The sequence below is a fragment of the Schistocerca americana genome, chromosome 4 (assembly GCF_021461395.2).
Source record: "Schistocerca americana isolate TAMUIC-IGC-003095 chromosome 4, iqSchAmer2.1, whole genome shotgun sequence".
Taxonomy (NCBI): domain Eukaryota; kingdom Metazoa; phylum Arthropoda; class Insecta; order Orthoptera; family Acrididae; genus Schistocerca; species Schistocerca americana.
Genome location: NC_060122.1, coordinates 436,884,203 through 436,908,187, shown reverse-complemented (window position 1 = coordinate 436,908,187; position 23,985 = coordinate 436,884,203). Strand labels below are relative to the sequence as shown.

The 23,985-nt window shown below is 40.5% G+C and overlaps 1 protein-coding gene across 1 annotated transcript in view; it reads right to left on the bottom strand.

Moving 5' to 3' along the window:
* Window positions 1-23,985, bottom strand: part of LOC124612767 (alpha-L-fucosidase-like) — a 118,707-nt gene that overhangs the window by 93,352 nt on the left and 1,370 nt on the right. The gene's annotated exons all lie outside the window — the stretch shown is intronic.

Below are 23,985 nucleotides of genomic sequence, written 5' to 3'. Positions count from 1 at the left end.
TGCTTCCCTTTCATGCCCCTCGACTCTTTATAACTGCCATCTGGTTTCTGTAAAATTGTAAATAGCCTTTCACTCCCTATATATGGCCCCTGCCACCTTCCAAATTTGAAAGAAAGTATTCCAGTCAACATTGTCAAAAGCTTTGATTAAGTCTACAAATGCTAGAAATGTAGGTTTGCCTTTCCTTGACCTATCTTCTAAGATAAGTCATAGGGTCAGTACTGCCTCAAGTGTTTCTACATTTCTGCGGAATCCAAACTGATCTTCCCCAAGGTTGGCTTCTACCAGTTTTTCCATTCATCTGTAAGGAACTTGTTTTAGTATTTTAAAGCCGCGACTTATTACACTGATAGTTCGGTAATTTTCACACCTGTCAATACCTGCTTTTTGAGATTGGAATTATTATATTCTTCTTGAAGCCTGAGGGTATTTCGCCTGTTTCATACATCTTGCTCACCAATGGTAGAGTTTTGGTCAGGGCTGGCTCTCCCATGGCTATCAGTAGTTCCAACGGAATGTTGTCTACTCCTGGGGCCTTGTTTCAACTTAGGTCTTCCAGTGCTCTGTCAAACTCTTCACGCAGTACCATATCTCCCATTTCATCTTCATCTAGGTCCTCTTCCATTTCCATAATATTGCTCTCAAGTACATCACCCTTGTATAGACCCTCTATATACTCCTTCCACCTTCCTGGCTTCCCTTTTCTCTTAGAACTGGTTTTCCATCGGAGGTCTTGATATTCATACAAGTGGTTCTCTTTTCTCCAAACATCTCTTTATAAGCAGTATCTATCTTACCCCTAGTGATATATAACTCTACATTTATCCTCTGGCCATCCCTGCTTAGCCATTTTTAACTTCCTGCTGATGAGAGTTGTATTTGAGAGTTGTAGCATCGCGTTTTAGTACCTGAATAGTGTAAATTCGCGTAGTCGTTTGTGTACTGTTTTGTTTTGAACGGCCAGTGTCGGTTGGTCGCAGTCAGTGTGCTCCCTGCCGCCGTTGGATAAGCAGCTGCAGCAGCAAGTCGTATACTCCTAGCTCACTCATTTGTTACATAGTTTAATTCTTAATTTCTTTGCGTGTTTTTGGTACTTGCATTGTTTAATTCATAAATTTCGAGCGTATTATAGTATTTGAGAGTTGTAGCATCGCGTTTTAGTACCTGAATAGTGTAAATTCGCGTAGTCGTTTGTCTACTGTTTTGTTTTGAACGGCCAGTGTCGGTTGGTCGCAGTCAGTGTGCTCCCTGCCGCCGTTGGATAAGCAGCTGCAGCAGCAAGTCGTATACTCCTAGCTCACTCATTTGTTACATAGTTTAATTCTTAAATTCTTTGCGTGTTTTTGGTTCTTGCATTGTTTAATTCATAAATTTCGGGCGTATTATAGTATTTGAGAGTGTAGCATCGTGTTTTAGTACCTGAATAGTGTAATTTCGCTTAGTCTCCTTCCGCCGCCGAGCAGTGTCAGCAGTGCGCAAGTAGCAGCATTACTGCATTTACTAGGCAATCTTGTATTTTAATAACCGTTTAAATTTTGTCGATTTGTTTGCGCTCTCTGTAGATTAGTTCAGACGTTCTTAGCAAAACAGTTTTTAGCATGGATAGGGACTGCAACTGCTGTGTTCGGATGCAGGCTGAGTTGGCAGCCCTTCGCTCCCAGCTTCAGGCAGTGTTGGCTTCGGTCACACAGCTTGAGGCTGTTGCCAATGGGCATCACTGTGGGGGTCGGGATGGGGGTTTGTCGGGGACGGCCAGCTCGTCCCACGCATCCCCTGATCGGACTATGACTGTGGTTGCCCGGGATACTGCCCGCATTGAGGCTGATCCCTCACCTGTGGTAGAGTGGGAGGTCGTTTCAAGGTGTGGCAGGGGGCGAAAGACATTCCGGAGGGCTGAACGGAAAGCCTCTCCAGTTTGTCTGACGAACCGGTTTCAGGCTCTGTCTCAGGCTGATACTGATCTTCGGCCTGACATGGCTGCTTGTCCTGTTCCAGAGGTTGCCCCTCAGTCTGCAAGATCCGGGCAGTCGCAGAGGGTGGGCTTACTGGTAGTTGGGAGCTCCAACGTCAGGCGCGTAATGGGGCCCCTTAGGGAAATGGCAGCAAGAGAGGGGAAGAAAACCAATGTGCACTCCGTGTGCATACCGGGGGGAGTCATTCCAGATGTGGAAAGGGTCCTTCCGGATGCCATGAAGGGTACAGGGTGCACCCATCTGCAGGTGGTCGCTCATGTCGGCACCAATGATGTGTGTCGCTATGGATCGGAGGAAATCCTCTCTGGCTTCCGGTGGCTATCTGATTTGGTGAAGACTGCCAGTCTCGCTAGCGGGATGAAAGCAGAGCTCACCATCTGCAGCATCGTCGACAGGACTGACTGCGGACCTTTGGTACAGAGCCGAGTGGAGGGTCTGAATCAGAGGCTGAGACGGTTCTGCGACCGTGTGGGCTGCAGATTCCTCGACTTGCGCCATAGGGTGGTGGGGTTTCGGGTTCCGCTGGATAGGTCAGGAGTCCACTACACGCAACAAGCGGCTACACGGGTAGCAGGGGTTGTGTGGTGTGGGCTGGGCGGTTTTTTAGGTTAGATGGCCTTGGGCAAGTACAGAAAGGGCAACAGCCTCAACGGGTGCGGGGCAAAGTCAGGACATGCGGGGACCAAGCAGCAATCGGTATTGTAATTGTCAACTGTCGAAGCTGCGTTGGTAAAGTACCGGAACTTCAAGCGCTGATAGAAGGCACCGAAGCTGAAATCGTTATAGGTACAGAAAGCTGGCTTAAGCCAGAGATAAATTCTGCCGAAATTTTTACAAAGGTACAGACGGTGTTTAGAAAGGATAGATTGCATGCAACCGGTGGTGGAGTGTTCATCGCTGTTAGTAGTAGTTTATCCTGTAGTGAAGTAGAAGTGGATAGTTCCTGTGAATTATTATGGGTGGAGGTTACACTAAACAACCGAACTAGGTTAATAATTGGCTCCTTTTACCGACCTCCCGACTCAGCAGCATTAGTGGCAGAACAACTGAGAGAAAATTTGGAATACGTTTCACATAAATTTTCTCAGCATGTTATAGTCTTAGGTGGAGATTTCAATTTACCAGATATAGACTGGGACACTCAGATGTTTAGGACGGGTGGTAGGGACAGAGCATCGAGTGACATTATACTGAGTGCACTATCCGAAAATTACCTCGAGCAATTAAACAGAGAACCGACTCGTGGAGATAACATATTGGACCTACTGATAACAAACAGACCCGAACTTTTCGAATCTGTATGTACAGAACAGGGAATCAGTGATCATAAGGCCGTTGCAGCATCCCTGAATATGGAAGTTAATAGGAATATAAAAAAAGGGAGGAAGGTTTATCTGTTTAGCAAGAGTAATAGAAGGCAGATTTCAGACTACCTAACAGATGAAAATGAAAATTTCTGTTCCGACACTGACAATGTTGAGTGTTTATGGAAAAAGTTCAAGGCAATCATAAAATGCGTTTTAGACAGGTACGTGCCGAGTAAAACTGTGAGGGACGGGAAAAACCCACCGTGGTACAACAACAAAGTTAGGAAACTACTGCGAAAGCAAAGAGAGCTCCACTCCAAGTTTAAACGCAGCCAAAACCTCTCAGAGAAACAGAAGCTAAACGATGTCAAAGTTAGCATAAGGAGGGCTATGCGTGAAGCGTTCATTGAATTCGAAAGTAAAATTCTATGTACCGACTTGACAGAAAATCCTAGGAAGTTCTGGTCTTACGTTAAATCAGTAAGTGGCTCGAAACAGCATATCCAGACACTACGGGATGATGATGGCATTGAAACAGAGGATGACACGCGTAAAGCTGAAATACTAAACACCTTTTTCCAAAGCTGTTTCACAGAGGAAGACCGCACTGCAGTTCCTTCTCTAAATCCTCGCACAAACGAAAAAATGGCTGACATCGAAATAAGTGTCCAAGGAATAGAAAAGCAACTGGAATCACTCAATAGAGGAAAGTCCACTGGACCTGACGGGATACCAATTCGATTCTACACAGAGTACGCGAAAGAACTTGCCCCCCTTCTAACAGCCGTGTACCGCAAGTCTCTAGAGGAACGGAGGGTTCCAAATGATTGGAAAAGAGCACAGATAGTCCCAGTCTTCAAGAAGGGTCGTCGAGCAGATGCGCAAAACTATAGACCTATATCTCTTACGTCGATCTCTTGTAGAATTTTAGAACATGTTTTTTGCTCGCGTATCATGTCATTTCTGGAAACCCAGAATCTACTATGTAGGAATCAACATGGATTCCGGAAACAGCGATCGTGTGAGACCCAACTCGCCTTATTTGTTCATGAGACCCAAAAAATATTAGATACAGGCTCCCAGGTAGATGCTATTTTTCTTGACTTCCGGAAGGCGTTCGATACAGTTCCGCACTGTCGCCTGATAAACAAAGTAAGAGCCTACGGAATATCAGACCAGCTGTGTGGCTGGATTGAAGAGTTTTTAGCAAACAGAACACAGCATGTTGTTATCAATGGAGAGACGTCTACAGACGTTAAAGTAACCTCTGGCGTGCCACAGGGGAGTGTTATGGGACCATTGCTTTTCACAATATATATAAATGACTTAGTAGATAGTGTCGGAAGTTCCATGCGGCTTTTCGCGGATGATGCTGTAGTATACAGAGAAGTTGCTGCATTAGAAAATTGTAGCGAAATACAGGAAGATCTGCAGCGGATAGGCACTTGGTGCAGGGAGTGGCAACTGACCCTTAACATAGACAAATGTAATGTATTGCGAATACATAGAAAGAAGGATCCTTTATTGTATGATTATATGATAGCGGAACAAACACTGGTAGCAGTTACTTCTGTAAAATATCTGGGAGTATGCGTACGGAGCGATTTGAAGTGGAATGATCATATAAAACTAATTGTTGGTAAGGCGGGCACCAGGTTGAGATTCATTGGGAGAGTGCTTAGAAAATGTAGTCCATCAACAAAGGAGGTGGCTTACAAAACACTCGTTCGACCTATACTTGAGTATTGCTCATCAGTGTGGGATCCGTACCAGGTCGGGTTGACGGAGGAGATAGAGAGGATCCAAAGAAGAGCGGCGCGTTTCGTCACTGGGTTATTTGGTAACCGTGATAGCGTTACGGAGATGTTTAATAAACTCAAGTGGCAGACTCTGCAAGAGAGGCGCTCTGCATCGCGGTGTAGCTTGCTCGCCAGGTTTCGAGAGGGTGCGTTTCTGGATGAGGTATCGAATATATTGCTTCCCCCTACTTATACTTCCCGAGGAGATCACGAATGTAAAATAAGAGAGATTAGAGCGCGCACGGAGGCTTTCAGACAGTCGTTCTTCCCGCGAACCATACGCGACTGGAACAGGAAAGGGAGGTAATGACAGTGGCACGTAAAGTGCCCTCCGCCACACACCGTTGGGTGGCTTGCGGAGTATCAATGTAGATGTAGATGTTAGATGTAGATCTCATTTTTGAGATGTTTGTATTCCTTTTTGCCTGCTTCATTTACTGCATTCTTATATTTTCTCCTTTCATCAATTAAATTCAATATCTCTTCTTCTACCCAAGGCTTTCTACTAGGCCTCATCTTTTTACCTACTTGATCCCCCGCTGCCTTCACTATTTCATCTCTTAAAGCTACCAATTCTTCTTCTACTGTATTTCTTTCATCTGTTCTTGACAATCATTCCCTAATGCTCTCTCGCTCTCATGATTCTTAAACCAAGTGTTAGTTATGATTAAGTTATGCTCCATGCAAAATTCTACCAGGCAGCTTCCCCTTTCATTCCTTACCCCCACTCCATATTCACCTACTACTTTTCCTTCTCTTCCTTTTCCTACCATTGAATTCCAGTCCTCCATGGCTATTAAATTTTCGTCACCCTTCACTATCTGAATAATTTCTTTTACCTCATCATACATTTATTCAATATCTTCATCATCTGTGGAGCTAGTTGGCATATAAACTTGTACTACTGTGGTAGGCGTGGGCTTCGTGTCTATGTTGGCTACAATAATGCATTCACTATGCTGTTTGTAATAGCTTACACATGCTCCTCTTTTTTTATTCATTATTTAACCTACTCCTGCATTACCCCTATTTGATTTTGTATTTATAACTCTGTATTCACCTGACCAGAAGTCTTGTTCCTCCTGCCACTGAACTTCACTGATTTCCACTACATTTAACTTTAATCTATCCATTTTGCTTTTTAAATTTTCTAACCTACCTGCCCGATTAAGGGATCTGACATTCCACACCCCGATCTGTAGAATGCCAGTTTTGTTTCTCCTTATAACAATGTCCACTTGAGTACTCCCTGTCCGAAGACCTGAATGGGCGACTATTTTACCTCCAGAATATTGTACCCAAGAGGATGCCATCATCACTTAACCATATAGTAAAGCTGCAAGCCCTTGGAAAAATTACGGCTGTAGTTTCCCCTTGCTTTCAGCTGTTCGCAGTATCAGCACAGCAAGGCCATTTTGGTTAATGTTACAAGGCCAGATCAGTCAATCATCCAGACTGTTGCCCCTGCAACTACTGAAAAGGCTGCTGCTCCTCTTCAGGAACCACACATTTGTCTGGCCTCTCAACAGATACCCCTCCGTTGTGTGGTTGCATCTACGGTACAGCTATCAGCTATCTGTATTGCTGAGGCACACAAGCTTCCCCACCACTGGCAAGATCCATGGTTCATTGGGAGATGCAGGAGGGGGTGGCGGGGGAGGAGGGGGGGGGAGTTTCCGTAATGAACACCAAAACTTGAGTTTAGAAAAGGATAGGTTTCATCAAGCTGTGCAAGTGTACGTCGAAAATGCCAAAGTTTGGTGGTCACTTTTGAGACTACTCTGTTGGTAAGGTTTTCCTGGTCGCCCACCATTCCTGTTCTCCTCGCTTACATTTTAAATCATTATTGGGATACCCTTTCAATGGGCTAATGCATCAACAAAATGGCAGGGTGAAAAAAAAGTCATTGAAAATAAAGTCCCATTAGGGTCAGTGAGATGTTGGGCAGCCTTTAAGAGTCTATTCATCACTTAACAGTCATAGTACTTCACTTACCGAGGACTGATAAAAAGAGACAAATGTCCACTGTCTTCTTGACTGCTGAGACAGCCTTGGAGTGTGTAGATCCTTCCACATGGCCTATTGCGGCCATCTTCCCAATGTTTCTGAAAGACTTGCTACATACTGTGCAATGCACCTGGCATTCTGATGTCTTGTGGACCATGATGCCTGTAACCCTCCAGTCATTCAGCCATTCAGCAGTGAATTTCATCTTACTTGGTTTCACCATGATATACTATGAGACCACTGTGAGGGATGCCAAATGACTGAGGACAGAAAGTTGGCTGTTGACAATGTTTCTGCAACAGTCAAAAGCTGGTGTACCTTCAAAGGCAAGATGCCACACAAAAAAAAGGGCTTTCCCGATAAGTCAGGGATATTTCCGACAGATTCTTTGATACCTGGAGTCCCTGCATATTTGTTTGTGGAGGCCTGACCTTGAGACTGTACATGCAGAATACAGGAATAAAATATTCTCAGTGTCCCCCATGCCTCATAAATGATCCGAGTAATTGAAAGAAGATTTTGGCAAATGATAGCATGGAAGTATTTGAATATTTTTCTACATACTAAGCACGTGGAATTTTCTTATCTACCGCACTACACGACTAATTGCAGACTTACGTAATGGAATCATGCTGAAATAAGAGTTAGTGTGGTCTTGAAAGAAGGTAAGGTAAGAAATTACACATTTGTTTTTATACCAGAAATGTGATTTTTTATAAACTTTTGACCTGAACTGACCACATTTCCTCATTTAAGAAATCAATGTTTAAGGATTCTGTCACAGCAGAAAGTGGATTAGGATGTCAGCGAGGTGACACAGTAAAAACTTTGCTTCGTTTTGCCAAAGGAAGTAAATTTTAATAAGGAAACAAGAGAAATGTAGCTGTAACTCGAAATTTGCCACTTCTGAGTCAGTGGTTTTCAAGAGTCAGCAAATTTTAGTTGCTACAAAGATAATGAAGGGGCCATATTGTAAAACACACAATTGTTCCGTGAAATATCTTGTTTGTGAAAATTGACACATGAACATTACACAAACAAGAATGTAAAAAATAGGGCATACAAAGAAACAGTTGAAAATTTTCTAGACAGTATTCAAACTGTGGACCACAGTGTTGTTAAATAAACTAAGCTACATCATTTGAAATGAAGTTTCAGAAAAAAATTCTTCGTTTGTGTGACCATATTGTCCATAGCCGCTTTATAATAACTGAAGGTATTTTAAATCCACTTTTGCAGATATGGTACAAGAAACAATAGTGCCAAGAGAGGAAATATCTAAAAAACTTGCAAGCACATGGTGTTTTCTGATGTGAGCACAAATCTTAAGTGCTAACATCAACATCTTTTGTAATGGTTTTTAGAAGGAGAAAGCAACCCAAATGGTATGTGTGTTTCATTAGGACCACTGAGGTTATTTTATTCCAATAAAACAAAACACATCTGGTGACAAAAATATACACTTCCTTGAAGTCACAAGACAGGTTTAAAATATCTTCACAGATTTCAGAAATAGCCTCAGAAAAAAGTAGGCCTCTTGAAAGAACTGTATTAAGGAGGGGAATAGTTGTGTAAAGCAACGCTGTAGGTGATTGCCAATAAAAGGTTGGTTCTACTATGTTCATTATTGTTGGTTGTTACCCATTGTGCTACGTCTATAATTTTACAGGTATTATGTGATTTTTCTTTTGAGAAATGTATGCGTAGATAACATACGAACTGCCAGCAGCTGCCACAGTTTCTTTCTTCTCACCATCCACACTTTCTAATACATGAACTACTTTCAAAGTGCCCAAATGTACTTGAATAAATAAAATGTCTATAAAATACCACACTGTAAAGTAGGAGTGGTGCATCGGAAAGCCGGCCGGAGTGGCCGATCGGTTCTAGGCGTTACAGTCTGGAAACGCACGACAGCTACAGTCGCAGGTTCGAATCCTGCTCGGGCGTGGATGTGTGTGATGTCCTTAGGTTAGTTAGGTTTAAGTAGTTCTGCCACAATTCCTGAAATGCATCACCCATGGCCTCTGGCCTGCCAAGGAGCACCCCAGTCATGGGTCCAAGGATAAACCATGGAAAACTGCTGCATTACGCCACACACAAACAGACCCGGCCTGCGGGCAGGTCGGTGAGACTAGATCTGACAGGCAGGACCTGCACCTTAGTGGGAAATGATGCGCTTCGGATCAGCAGCCCCGACACCTGCAGAAATGGCCTGCAGTTTTGGCCTGTCATGGAAAATCCACTCATGTTGCCAACTATTCATGAGTCACAGAAAGCATGTTGATGAAATGAGGCTACAATGATCAATCCATGCAACAGATAATTTGTGCATATAGTCTGGGGGTCAATAATAATAAGGAAATGCAGCAACACACTGTAAAGATGATCACTGAGCTGCAGACATGCACATAGTAAAGACAATCACACTCTCACAACTGAATTTTTGGCCATAGCCTTTGTCAGAAAAAGAGAGCACACACACATTCACACAATCACTCACACACAACTCGTGCTCACATGACTGCCATCTCAAGCCGCTGCATCTACAGTATCTGAGAATCAGGTCCAAACAAACCACTCCTCACACTTGCCTGCCTCTCGTCAGCAGCTGCTTGGGTAGTGGAAAGGAGTGATGGCAGCACTAACTGCAAGCTAAGGGGAATGGTAGGAAGGGGAGAAGCAGTAGGAATGAGGGAGTAGGGAAACAGGGCACGTACTGAGCTGCACCCAGCCAGTGACGATGCATGGCAGGTCAGTAAAAAAACCATTTCATCTACTGAAATAAAAACGAGATTTTTCCACTTTTTTTCAAATTTCCCTGATTTCCATAACTTGTAGCAACCCTGTTTACGTACAGACCTAACCCAAGGATTAATATCAACATCTTGATGGTCTCAAAAATTGGAATGACCTTTGTACAGTGTTAAGCTGAACATTGCAAGGATTGGTAGAGAAAGGAATAACTACAAAGCTAACAAAATCACATTTTGCGATAGACGAGTTAAAATTTTTCGGTCATGTGGTGGGAGTGACAGGCAGTAAACAAGATCCCAAACGAATTCTGGGTATCAGAGACTGTCCTGAACCATGGAACGTTACACAATTGTGCTTGTTTCTAGGCCTTCCTTGGTTTAATAGGTTTTTTTTTTTTTTTTTTTTTTTTTTTTTTTTTTTTTTTTTTTTTTTTTTTTTTACAAGGACAAACTATGAATGATCTGCGTTAACTATGGTTGTTGAAACAACGGGCCAGATGGATCAGGGATGACAGTGAAATGGAAGCATTCAATAAGATAAAGTAAACTTTAGTAAAGGCTCAAATTTTAGGTCAGCGAAACCTTTTAATTTTGCCTCGGATACGTCAGAATACGGTTTGGGAGCAGAGTTGTTCCAAGGGAAATGGGACCATGAAAAGTGTGACACATAACCACGTTTGGCAGTCAAAGACTCAAATAGGCATGAGCTGAATAATTGAGCCACAGAAGAAGAATTGTTGGCAGTAGTATAGAGTTTAAAGGAACTTCAGACACTTACTAGGGGATCAAAGACTACAGGGAATACAGATCACCAACCTTTATCTTTCCTAATGGGAAGGAGACCGCTTCATAGAAGATTAAGTTGGTGGGTCCTTTTGTACAAGTGTTTCATATAGAAATACTAGGTCTGTTCAAAATATCTGGAACATTTGTAATTTTGCACCAATGGTGTGATGGAGCGAAATGCAATTGGCATCCCTGCGCATGCCTGTGTTCAATATGTACCTGCCAGACATTTCATTGTTGTATGTCAGTTAGTTATTGTTCAGCGCTGTATTGTGTAGAACATTGCGTCCAACAGTTTGCGAATTTCGAGATAGCAGAGATAGAGGAACAACACATCTGCAGTAAATTTTGAGTGAAAGACAAGAAAACCTTTACAGAGACACACCAAATAATGCAGGAAACCTATGATGATGAGTACTTAAGCAATACTCAGTGTTACAAATGGTTCACACAGTTTAAAAATGGCCGAATGGAAGTTAAAGATGACACTCGTTCAGGACATCCTTCAACATCTACTGACAACGCTCATTCCAGCAGCGTTAACAAAATCGTGCATGCCAATCGAAGACTGACTGTCCAAGAGATTGCAAAAGAATGTAATATTTCAGTTGGATTGTATGAATCCTGACACAGTGTCTTGGATGCATAATGTTGCCACTAAGCTTGCCCCACAGCTCATGAGTCATGACCAGAAAGACCTCTGCCTCGCAGTTTGTGAAGAGCTTCTGGATCGCGCAAATGAGAACAAGATGTTCCTTAGCAGAATCATAACTGATGATGAGACATGGATCTATGGTTATGATGTTGAGACCAAGGTGTGGCACCAATTATTTATAAGGACATGTATGTTAACAGACTGAATTGTTATTCCTACTGATGATGTCTTCCTTCTTTTTCAATTGTGGTGAGCAGCTTCAAAAAACTCTCCTCTCCCATTGAAATAAAATTACAAAACAAATCTTGATCTTGAAATCTATGTTAAGAAGTATGTTAGATGGTTGTCACTGCAACATCAAAAATACATTGCATGTGCAAACTGACATTAGACACTATAATTTAACCAAATTCAATTTAAAACTGAAAATGGGGTGAAAATTCAATGAATTAACAAATAACTTCTACTAGTATGTATCTCAGATTGTTGTACAGCCCTATGTAGTATTCTCTACTAGCAATTTGCTTGTTCAAGCCATTGACAAGTCAAGAATAATTTTAGATTTTTCTCCACTATTCTTCAATAACTAACACAGCTGTTTTATGAGCATAAATTTTCGTAGAGAAACAGTGTGATTTATGTGTTGGACGCAGCTGGGAACTGCCACAGGAGTGCACCGAGATCACAAATCGTGATGAGGAGCACATACTGTGAGATGTAGCATGTCGTAGCAGAGCATGCAACAACCACAACAGACACTGTGTCTGGTATGCTTTGCAATAAGAAAGGTGTGCTGTGTGAAGATGGCTTAACCACAAGGAACTATCTGTGCACAACATTTTGTGAGATAGAATTACGAGGTCCAGCACAGAACTTACTACTTGCATAATAGATATGATTCAGTAGCAGTGTTGCTTTAATAGCTACATTAAATGCTGCTCATCCCTAGTTACTGGAAGGGTAGGTTGTGGGATCATGCTGTACACACACTGTAACTACAACTGTTTGTAGGTTGGTGCTGACCAAAGAGGCAAGGAGTCATATGCATCATGCCTATAAATACATTTACACTCCCCCACCCCTTCCCTCATCTCCCAAAGTTATTACTGTGTATGCTATAAATCCTTACCATGATAATGTGAGGAATTTAAAATGTTTTTCTTGTAAACAAAATCATATAGGTCAGTTCTGTGTTAGATGTCTTGACTTCCTCAACATGGGCCCTGGGCACATTTATGTTCCACTGTGAAATGGGTGCCATTTCAATACTGAGGTTTTGTATTTTCTTTACCCGTAGTCAGAACACTGTTGTAGAAGCAACAAAAAAAAGCATGCCAAATTCAGAAGAACGCAAAGTCCCCAAGACTGGCTAAGTTTCACGGAAGCTTGAAATTTAGTGTGGACATCAATGAGAGATGCTTTTAATAGTTTCCACAATGAAATATTGTCTCCAAAAATGGTAGAAAACCCAAAGAGATTCTGGTTGTATGTAAAGTACACCAGTGGCAAAAAACAGTCAATACCGTCACTGTGTGATAGCGTTGGAAATGTTACCGAAGATGGCGCCATTAAAGCAGAGTTACTAAATACAGTTTTCCGTAATTCCTTCACGAAAGAAGATGAAGTAAATATTAAAGAATTCGAAACCAGAACAGCTGTTAGGACGAGTGACATAAAAGTAGATATCTTAGGTGTTGCGAAACAACTCACACCTCTTAAGAAAGGCAAGTCTTCTGGTCCATATGGTATACCAATCAGGTTTCTCTCAGAGTATGCAGACACAATAGCACCTTTCTTAGCAATCATATACAACCACTCACTTGATGAAAGGTTCTGTTCCTAACGACTGGAAGTAACCCATTGAATTACTGACCCATATTACTGATCTCAATTTGCAGTAGGATTTTGGAGCATATATTGTACTCGAACATTATGAATCACCTTGAAGAAAATGACTTATTGATACATAACCAACACGGATTCAGAAAATTTCGTTCTTGTACAACACAGCTAGCTCTTTATTCCCATGAAGTAATGAGTGCTGTCGACAATGCATCTCAGATCGATTCCGTATTCCTAGATTTCCAGAAGGCTTTAGACACCATTTCTCACAAGTGACTTTAAATCAAATTGTGTGCATATGGAGTATTATCTCAGTTGTGTGACTGGATTCGTGATTTCCTCTCAGAGAGCTCACAGTTCGTAATGATAGATGGAATATCATTGAGTAGAACAGAAGTGATATCTGGCATTCTGCAAGGTATTGTCATAGGCCCTCTGCTGTTCCTGATTTATATAAATGATCTAGGTGATAATCTGAGCAGCCCCCTTAGATTGTTTGCAGATGACGCTGTGATTTACCGTCTAGTAAAATCATCAGACGATCAATTCCAATTACAAAATGATCTAGAGAGAATTTCTGTATGGTGCAAAAAGAGGCAATTAGCTCTAAACAAAGATAAGTGCAAGGTCATCCACATGGGTACTAAAAGAAATCAAATAAATTTTGGGTATACGATAAATCACACAAATCTAGGAGCTGTCAATTCGACTAAATACCTAGGAATTACAATTACGAGCAACTTAAATTGGAAAGACCACGTAGATAATATAGTGGGGAAGGTGAAACAAAGACTGCGCTTTGTTGGCAGAACCCTTAGAAGATGCAACAAACCCACTAAAGAGACAGCCTACATTACACTTGTCTGTCCTCTGCTGGAATATTGCTGTGCGGTATGGGATCCTTACCAGGTAGGATTGACGGAGGACTTCGAAAAACTGCAAAAAAGGGCAGCTCGTTTCGTGTTATCATGCAATAGGGGTGAGAGTGTCACTGATACGATACGTAAGTAGCAGTCACTGAGACAAAGGTGGTTTTCTTTGCGGTGAGATTTATTTACGAAATTTCAATCACCATCTTTCTCTACTGAATGCATAAATATTTTGTTAACGCCCACCTACGTAGGGAGAAATTAACATCATAATAAAATAAGAGAAATCAGAGCTTGAAAGGAAAGATTTAGGTGTTCCTTTTTCCCACGTGCCAATAGAGAGTGGAATGGTAGACAAGTAGTATGAAAATGGTTTGATGAACCCTCTGCCAGGCACTTAAGTGTGAATTGCAGAGTAACCATGTAGATGTCGATGAGTATAGAGTTTCCTTCTCTACAGATTAACCACACAAGACTAGTGTCTTTCTCCTTTGATGGAGATGGTGGTGACTTCATCACTGTGGAAACATTACTCAGTTTCAGGTGTAATGTCTCTTGCAGCGGTCTCTCCGCGATATTTTCATAAATTTTATAAATTACATAACTCAGTACATATCTCGAAATATCTCTTCTTATCTTACCGATTCCTAAACTTTAATATACGATGATTATCACTGCAAAGTAGTTTCAAGCCCTATTATTCCTTGGAGCGTCCATTTACTCCATGGAATAGCTTCTCTGCTATCTATGTTTTCTCTTATGAAAAGAATGATTCAGATCTTGCCGATTAGCCAGGCAAGAACGAAGATGTATATGTATGTATTATTGAGCTAGTCGCCATCTTGATGAGATTCTGTATGAGAAGTAATTTAATACATGAACTAAATTAAAGTAAGTGTGTTCGCGTATTATTTAACTGATTATTATTGACAGTGTCTGCTTACTACGCTGTGTTGCACGGGGTCAGTGGGGAACATCTGATTTACACTGGACGAACCTGCCGTTTTGTACGCTCAAGATATCCAGTTCATTACTTTCAATAAATAGGCTAACACGCTCTTCCCAGCAGATCTCCGGTCTTCCCCATGTGAAAGTTAATAATTATTACAAGTGTTTTCAGGAGATCGACTGACAATTTTCGTCGCACCGAGACTTCGAAATTGCTTCGCTGCCTTATGGAATTTAAGTTCAGCTCAATTTAATCAGGATAGAACAGCATTGAACTGTGTGAATGCGATAAGCTTGCTTTGTGAATGAAAATTCCCTTAATATACGCATGTTTTTTACTATCCTGATCAGTGAAGCTAAATCAGGCTGGTGTGAGAGAGGTTTTTAAATTTCAGATCCCACAAAAAATATTAAACAGGGAAGATTTTTTTGGGGGGGGGGGGGGGGGCGGGAGGCGAGGGCACTTGTAGCTTGAGGAGTATGTTAGCCTGAAAGCTCTGCTGGCTGCACAAAGTAGAGAACTGACAACTTCACCATCACAAGAGTGCTAGCGTGTGCAAGTGTTTGCGTGCAGTTTCAGTTGGTCAAGTCTGCATTGAGGAGTCTCTGTTCTGAAATGTGGTTTTGGTCACTGAAGGTATTTGTTGTTGTGGTCTCCTAGTTGGAAAACAGGTTTTATGCAGCTGTCCAGGCTACTCTACCCTGTGTGAACCTCTTTATTTCCAAATAACCACTGCTACCTAGATCTTTCTGAATCTGCTTTCTGCGTTAATCTCTTGGTCTCCCTCTGTGTTTATTACCACCCATACTTCCCTCCAATACTAAACTGGTGATCCCTTGATATCTCAGAATGTGTCCTACCAACCAATCCCTTCTTTTGGTCAAGTTGTGTCACAAATTTCTTGTCTCTCTAATTCTGTTCAGTACTTTCTCATTAATTACATGACCAACCCATCTAATCTTCAGCATTCTTCTGTAGCGCCACATGTCACAGGCTTCTGTTCTCATGTTATTTAAACTGTTTATCGTCCATGTTTCCCTTCCATACAAATACTTTTATAAAAGAGTTCCTAATGCTTAAATCTATGTTCGATTTTCACAAATTTCTCTTCTTCAGAAGTGCTTTTCTTGCCATTGCCAGTCTATATTTTATATCCTCTCTATTTCGGACATCATCTGTTATTTTGCTGCACAAATCGCAAAAATCATCTACTACTTTGTGTGTCTAGTTTCCTAATTGGATTCACTTAGCATCACATGATTTAATTCGAATACATTCCATTATCTTTGTTTCGTTTTAGTTGATGTTCATCTTATATCCTCATTTCATGACAATGTCCGTTCTGTACAATTGCCCTTCCAAGCTCTTTGCCACCTCTGACGGAATTACAATGTCATCCAACACGCAAAGTTTTTATTTGTTCTCCCTGGGCTATAATTCCTGCTCCAAATTTTTCTATTCTTTCCTTTACTGCTTGCTCAATGCACAGATTGAACAACACTGGGGATAGGCTTCAACCCTATCTCACTTGCTTCTCAACCACTGCTTCCTCTTCATGCCCCTTGACTCTTATAACTGTCGTTTGGTTTCTGTACAAGTTGTATGTAGCCTTTCACTCCCTGTACTTTACCCCTACTACTTTCTGAATTTGAAAGAGACTATTCCAGTCAACATTGTCACAAGCTTTCTCCAAGTCTACAAATGCTATAAATGTAGGTTTGTCTTTCCTCAACCTGTCTTCTAAGATAAGTATTGCCTCGCGTTTTCCTAAATTTCTCCTGAATCCAAAATGATAATCCCCACAGTTGGCTACCCATTCACCTTATGCTGTACTGCTTTACCCAGTTTTAGTCAACCGTTACCCAATGCACCTTTGAAACTCTCAACAACCTCTGGTTGACCTTTTTACAGTTTATTTAGTTTTAGTCTGCAGTTCATAAGCAATAAACTGTTGTCAGAGCCCACTTCTGCCCCTGGAAATGTTTTACAATTTAAAATCTGGTTCTTAAATCTCTGTCTAACCATTATATAAGCAATCTGAAACCTTCTGGTGTATGCTGGTTTCTTCCATGTATACAAACTTCTTTTATTATTCTTAAACCAATTGTTAGCAATGATTAAATTATTAACTGTGCAAAACTCTATCATGGCACTTACACTTTCATTTTTTTCCCTGAGTCCATTTCACTTCTTTTTCCTTCTCTTTCTCTTCTTACTATTGAGTTCCAGTCCCCCACCACAATTAAATTTTCATCCCTTTAACTATCTGAATAATTTCTTTTATCTCATCATACATTTCTTCAATCTCTTCATCTGCAGAGCTAATTAGCATGTAAACTTGTACTCTGTGGTACACATGGGGCTTTGTGCCTATCTTGGCTACAATAATGTGCTCACTATGCTGTTCATAGTTTCTTATTTATTATCAGAGCCACTCCTGCATTACCACTGACTGACTTTGTATTTACAATCCCATATTCACCTGACGAAAAGTCCTGTTTCTCCTACCACTGAACTTCACTAATTCCCACTATATCTAATTTCAGTCTATCCATTCCCTTTTTAATTTTTCTAACCACCTGCCTGACTAAGGACTCAAACATTCCACACTCCGATCTCAAGAATGCTAGTTTTGCTTCTCCTGATTGTAGAAGTTAGTTTCTAATCATGACTTGTTTAATTTTTGATGGCAATGATGGCTTCTGTCAGAGATCCAAATGGGGGACTATTTTACCTTTGGAATATTTTACCCAAGAGAATGCCATCATCATTAACCATACAGTAGCACTGCATGTTCTTGGAAAAAATTACAGCTTTAGTTCCAATTGCTTTCAGCCATTTGCAGTACTAGCACAGCAAGACTGTTTTCATTGTGCTACAAGGCCAGATTAGTCAATCATCCAGACTGTTGCCCCTGCAACTAATAAAAAGGGCACTGCCCCTTTTCAGGAACCACACTTTTGTCTTTCCTCTCCACTGAACCCCTCTGTTGTGGTTTTCCTATAGGCAGTATGGCTATCTGTATTGATGCGGCAAGCAGGCCACCCCACAGATGGCAAGGTCGATGGTTCATGGCAGGGCATTGAAGGATATTGACACACAAATGTTGGTTTGGTTTATTTTAGTTTACTTATTTGCACATTCCACAGATCATAACTGTGACTTCTCACTATGATGTGGAATAATTTAGATTTATAATTATAGTACACTTTCTCAAAGAAAAGTAGAGCACCACAATTTGCAAGATTTTTTTCAGCAACATTTTTCCTTTTTTATACGTGAATATTTATACTTATATGATGGAAGGAAACATTCCACGTGGGAAAAATTATATTAAAAACAAAGATGAGGTGACTTACCGAACAAAAGCGCTGGCAGGTCGATAGATACACAAACAAACACAAACATACACACAAAATTCAAGCTTTCGCAACAAACTGTTGCCTCATCAGGAAAGAGGGAAGGAGAGGGGAAGACGAAAGGAAGTGGGTTTTAAGGGAGAGGGTAAGGAGTCATTCCAATCCCGGGAGCGGAAAGACTTACCTTTAAATATGTCTGCTTGTGTCTGTATGTGTGGATGGATATGTGCGTGTGTGCTAGTGTATACCTGTCCTTTTTTCCCCCTAAGGTAAGTCTTTCCGCTCCCGGGAATGGAATGACTCCTTACCCTCTCCCTTAAAACCCACTTCCTTTCGTCTTCCCCTCTCCTTCCCTCTTTCCTGATGAGGCAACAGTTTGTTGCGAAAGCTTGAATTTTGTGTGTATGTTTGTGTTTGTTTGTGTATCTATCGACCTGCCAGCACTTTTGTTCGGTAAGTCACCTCATATAATATTTATACTTACCTATATTGAATCTCTCTCACCGAATAAACATATTATTGCTTATCTAAAAGTTCTGTCATGAGGTAAGAATAGCTCTCTGTCAAACTGATTTTTCCAAAGCAACATATAGGTAGATTTTAGCTTCAAAGTAGAGTATTTTTATTTGAGTTTCATCTCCCAAATTTTCTTTTCATGCTCCAAACAGCATGGTTTCCTCTGCAGTTCACACACAACAGAGAATCTGAACAGACGTTATCAACTTCATATATTGATTTGCCACATGTTTCACATGTTGTATGCTGTTGTGGCGTGTCCCTGTGGCTAACAGTTGAAACAGCCCATTGCATAGGGAGGTGTGATCTAACTTCTAAGTCAGTGGAATCAGTTGTTATTAGGTTGGTGCATAAATTTGTAGTGTTTTTTTTTTTTTTAGCATGTTGATATTTTGGTTGGCATGGGTTTTGATTGTCATTTTTAAATTGTACTTCACTGTTGCTGTTTGAGTTTACATACTGATATTTGGAGATAATGAATAGGGCTGTGGTCACTAGAAATGGAGTGCCAAGTGGAGAAACTTGGACATTTCTGACACATTCTTCTGGGTGAGCTCAATAAAGGGGTGACAACAGTGGAGGCATCTAGAAATGACAATAATGCCATTGGACAGAGCACAACAAAAAACTGTTTTTCAAGTTTTAATGAGGAACATTTTGACTTTCTGCATTTAGGAAAATGTCCGTTGTTTGATGAGGATTGTTTATACACATTAAACAAGGATCCATGTCAGTGTACCCAATAATTGGCAAATGTGATGGGTCGTGATCATTCCACCAACAATCAACATTTGCATGCAATGTGTAAGGGTCAAAAATCGATTGTACGGGTACCGCATACTCTAAGCCAAAATCACAACAATTAGTGCCTGGCCATATGTGCATCTCTGCTTGCTTGTCATCAATTAGCTCGTGAACAACACTGACCATACTGATCCTGTATCATTACTGGTGATGAGAAATGGTGTCTTTATGGTAACATAAGGAAAATAATGGAATGGTTGAGCTCAAACAAAGCACTAACTACCTGCACAAAGACTTATGTGCATCCAAAACGATAATGTAATGCATCTGGTGGAACAGGGGTGGTGTAGTGTACAACGAATTGCGTCCCTGAGGGCATAGCCATCACAGCTAATATTTATTGTTAACACCTGAGACGTCTTGCAGACATAGTTCATAAACAATGACCAGGAAGACTGCAGGAAGTGATGATATTCAATACCACCCTCCCACATGCTGCTAGACTGACAAAACATTATACAGGAATTGGCTTGGGAAGCAGTTCCGCACCCACCTTATTCACCTGATCTTGTGTCTTCAGATTTTCACCTTGTCTGTTCTCTTATTGAACAACCTTCAAGGAAGTTCCTTTCCGGATGAAAATGCACTCTGAACGTGGCTCGGTAAGTTCTTTGTTTCGAAACCATGTGATTTCTACAGTCGCATAATAGAAAAGTTACCCCAGCATTGACAGACTGTTGTAAATAGTGAAGGAGAATATACTGAATATATTATTGACAACTAAAGTCTCTTATGTGTATATCTTCTGTATATTAAACTTATGGAAGAATGCTTTTAACTTATGCACCAACATAATACATGCTTCGGCAACATTGGAGAACTGAAAGTTAGCTCAAATGCAGTTGTCTTCCGCAGTATGCGATTCATATGCTTGATTATGTTTTTAACTTCTGTCATGCCAGTGTCTTACAGCTTCATCTTTATCTACTTCACTTTCGTTCTCACCCCATCCACTAAGTCTACCTTGACCTGGGGTTCGGGGTGACTTTTCCAAACTCTCCCCATTTTTAACCTCACCAGTCCTTTTCCTTTGACCTTGCTGCTTTCCCTTCAACCCTTCAGCTAGAAAGACTAGTGCGTCCAAATGCTTGCAAATTTCAATACCTTTATATGTGTGGTCTCCTTATTTATTTATTGATTTTTTTCCCATGGATCGTCTCAGGCAATGATATTGGATTTACATAATAATACAATGAAAATAAATAGCAAAAAATACACACAATATAAAGTATGCTTTATGAGGATAGGATAGATTATTGGACATGACGTAGGTGGAAGACCCATCCCACCATTTCCTGAAATTGTTTAGGAAAACCAAATAAAACATAAATTAGGATGGTCAGATAGAACAAACTCCATCCTCCCAAGTGCGAAGTCTGTCTCTTAACTGCACTGCTCCATTCAGCTCATTCCTACTGTACAATTTTCTTTGACATTAACACAATTTTGCTCTTCATTGCAGCGCACATTAAGGTCATCCAGTGGTGACTCCAGAACCATAAACTTGCTGCTAGCCCCTTATGTTAAATCCAGTCCATTTGGATAACTGACTCCAGGCCCATAAACAGGCCACTATTTCTCATGCACATTTTTATGCCCTCTCGTGTCCATGTGATAAACTGAATCAGCATCCCCCTCCCTATGATGAGTGAGATGCTGAACTCGGGAGACATAACTATCACACACTACAGGTCTGTTAGTACAGATTTAGTTGACATTGAGTCAAAGGCTTCCCCAAACCCAATAAATAAAGATAATTCATTCTAATAGTTCAGCAGAACAATTTTGTTCACAGTTTGAACTTGAATATGCCAGTTTGTCCCTCTGCCTGATTAAAATCCACTGTTTTCCTTATACGGTCGATAATAATTGCAGTGAATATCTTATAGATTCCAGGTAGGAGAATAGTACTGGCCATCTGCTTTACTGTGAAGTGTAATAATGACAGTATTGTTCCTGTTTTGGGGGATTTCCTATCTCCACAGAAGTTCAAACAAGTTCTTTTTGTTGTATTTTGCTTCAAACTTTAATCATTTCAATGAAAAAGCATCAACTGCACACAGATACATTTCCTTCCATCATACGTGGAATCGCAACACACATATAGGTCTGCAAGGGAGAGCGGTGCAGAGGTTTGTGGTGGTGGTAAGAGGGAGCACTTACCGCCTCCCTCTAGAATCCTGAGTTCAGCATTTAATATATTACACATTTATAGAAATGATTTCCCTCGATTCTGCTAAACCTCTCTCATTCAGCTTATTGAAGCATCACTTGACGAATTGCAGTGAGACATCAATTTTTGCAGACGCCCATAAGCTACAGACTTCATCTGGCATTAGCTTCAGAATGTCATTATAAGCTATATACCTATGTGTGTGTGTATGAGTCACCCCTGAATTATATAAATGAAGAGGTCACAATGATTCAAGCCTAAGCATCATTGTCTTGAAAAATGAGATTTCGCTGCAGCGAGCTATACTGAGTATAGCTAGTGCATCTACGGGTGATGTGGATTGTTGATTTTTCAACAGACGGTAAGTAGTCATTCTTCCCGCACTCCGCTGAAAAGGATAGAAACCCTAATATGCAGTACAATGGGATGTACACTATGCCACACACTTCACAGAGGTTTGCAGAATATAGGTGTAGATGTTGATGTGACAAAACATGCAATGTTCCAGCTTATTTAGGATTCTTCACCTTCTCCTCCAAGTATCTAAGCATCTGTTCTCTGTATTTATTCTTATATTCTTCAGATCATTATGTAATTTTCTGAGTGAGTTTTACAGCAAATTTCTGTCTGGCATTTCCATGTTCAGAATTTTGATCTATTCCTTCATGAAAGTAAATTTCTTTCAAGTCCCTGCTAAATACTGCTAGCCAATTGCTGTAATGCTTAATTCGTAAACACAGTTTAGTATTTTCTTTGCAAACTTGTTTTCATCCATTTATGATATCATAAAATTGCAATATCCGCTTCTCGACTGAATTTATGTTTTTCCCTTCTGAAGCTCAACACACTTTATGTGATTTCTTTTTCACCAAAACTCCATTATACATGTTCATATACAAATATTTCTTGGAAATTTTTCTTATCTTGCTGTGAAACTGTGTTTCTAATAACATAGTAAATTTCTCTAGTCTTATCAAAAATGGACATATGATTTTTAACATTATTGTTGTTGCATGTTCAAAGTGACATAATAAGGAGCTTCCAAGAGTCAATTGTGGCAGAAATGACACACACACACACACACACACACCAAAAAAAAAAAAAAAAAATCTGTACAGTGTTAATTATGTTACAGAGTGTGTGACATTCTTAGTAAATTTAGTAATGAAGGAAGGAGAAATCTCAAAATGCTTAAAGGGGAGCAAAACAACAGTCAACATTTGGAGAAGGGGATGTAGGAAAAAAGAAACCAAATACTAATAACTATTACAATTATTCACTTTCAAACAGTAGAAACAGACATTAGGAATAGAACAACAAGCTTCACAGAAAAAGAAAACACGAATCACAGCAGGGTTCAAATATGGTAGATTTACTAAGAGAGCTGTGGCAAGTTTCATAGCTGGGGCCCTGGATGATCACAGGAAAGTGTTTATATTTTTCAACTGTATCTGTCATATCATTCTTCTATAGAAACATCACTACTGGGCCAAAGGAGGCAGACGATCAGGTTTCAGTGCCAGGACTTCTGCTCTACATGTAGTATATTAATGACATGCTCACTGCAGTAAACGGAAAGCTCATAATGTGTGTTGGTGATGCAATTCTACTAGTGTGTAGTGACTCAGTAAAGGAAAGCCAATGAGGCCATGAAAGTGACAAAGATATTCATAAATAGAAAGAAAACACAGTACACAAAATTTCAGGCAAACAGAACTGACAACACAGAGATTTTACAGCTGGCTTTGGGGTTTCTGACCTAGAAGTGGACTGTACTAGGTTCCTGCGAATAGAGCTCGATAAATTCTCACATAAGAAAACCACACTGCAAGATCTCAAAATTACATTTTTGTTAAATAAAATGCCTTATACAATGGGTGCAGAAACTTTATTTATAATGTACTGTGGAATTATTTTCCCATACATATTGTACTCTACATCAATACTGGGATGAGTGGCAGAACCTAACTGAACCGTGTGTGTTTGTGTGTGTGACACACTATTTCTCTTTTTAGTGATAAACTGTGCACTACCATTAAACAGAGATATTTCCATGAACACAGAACAAGAGACAATTTCCAATTAACACCATAAAATAGTGAACAGAACTGTACAAATGCGGAATATTAATTTACCACAGATGGTCACGTAGCACTGATATTAAAATAACTAAGCTCCTTAACAAATCAA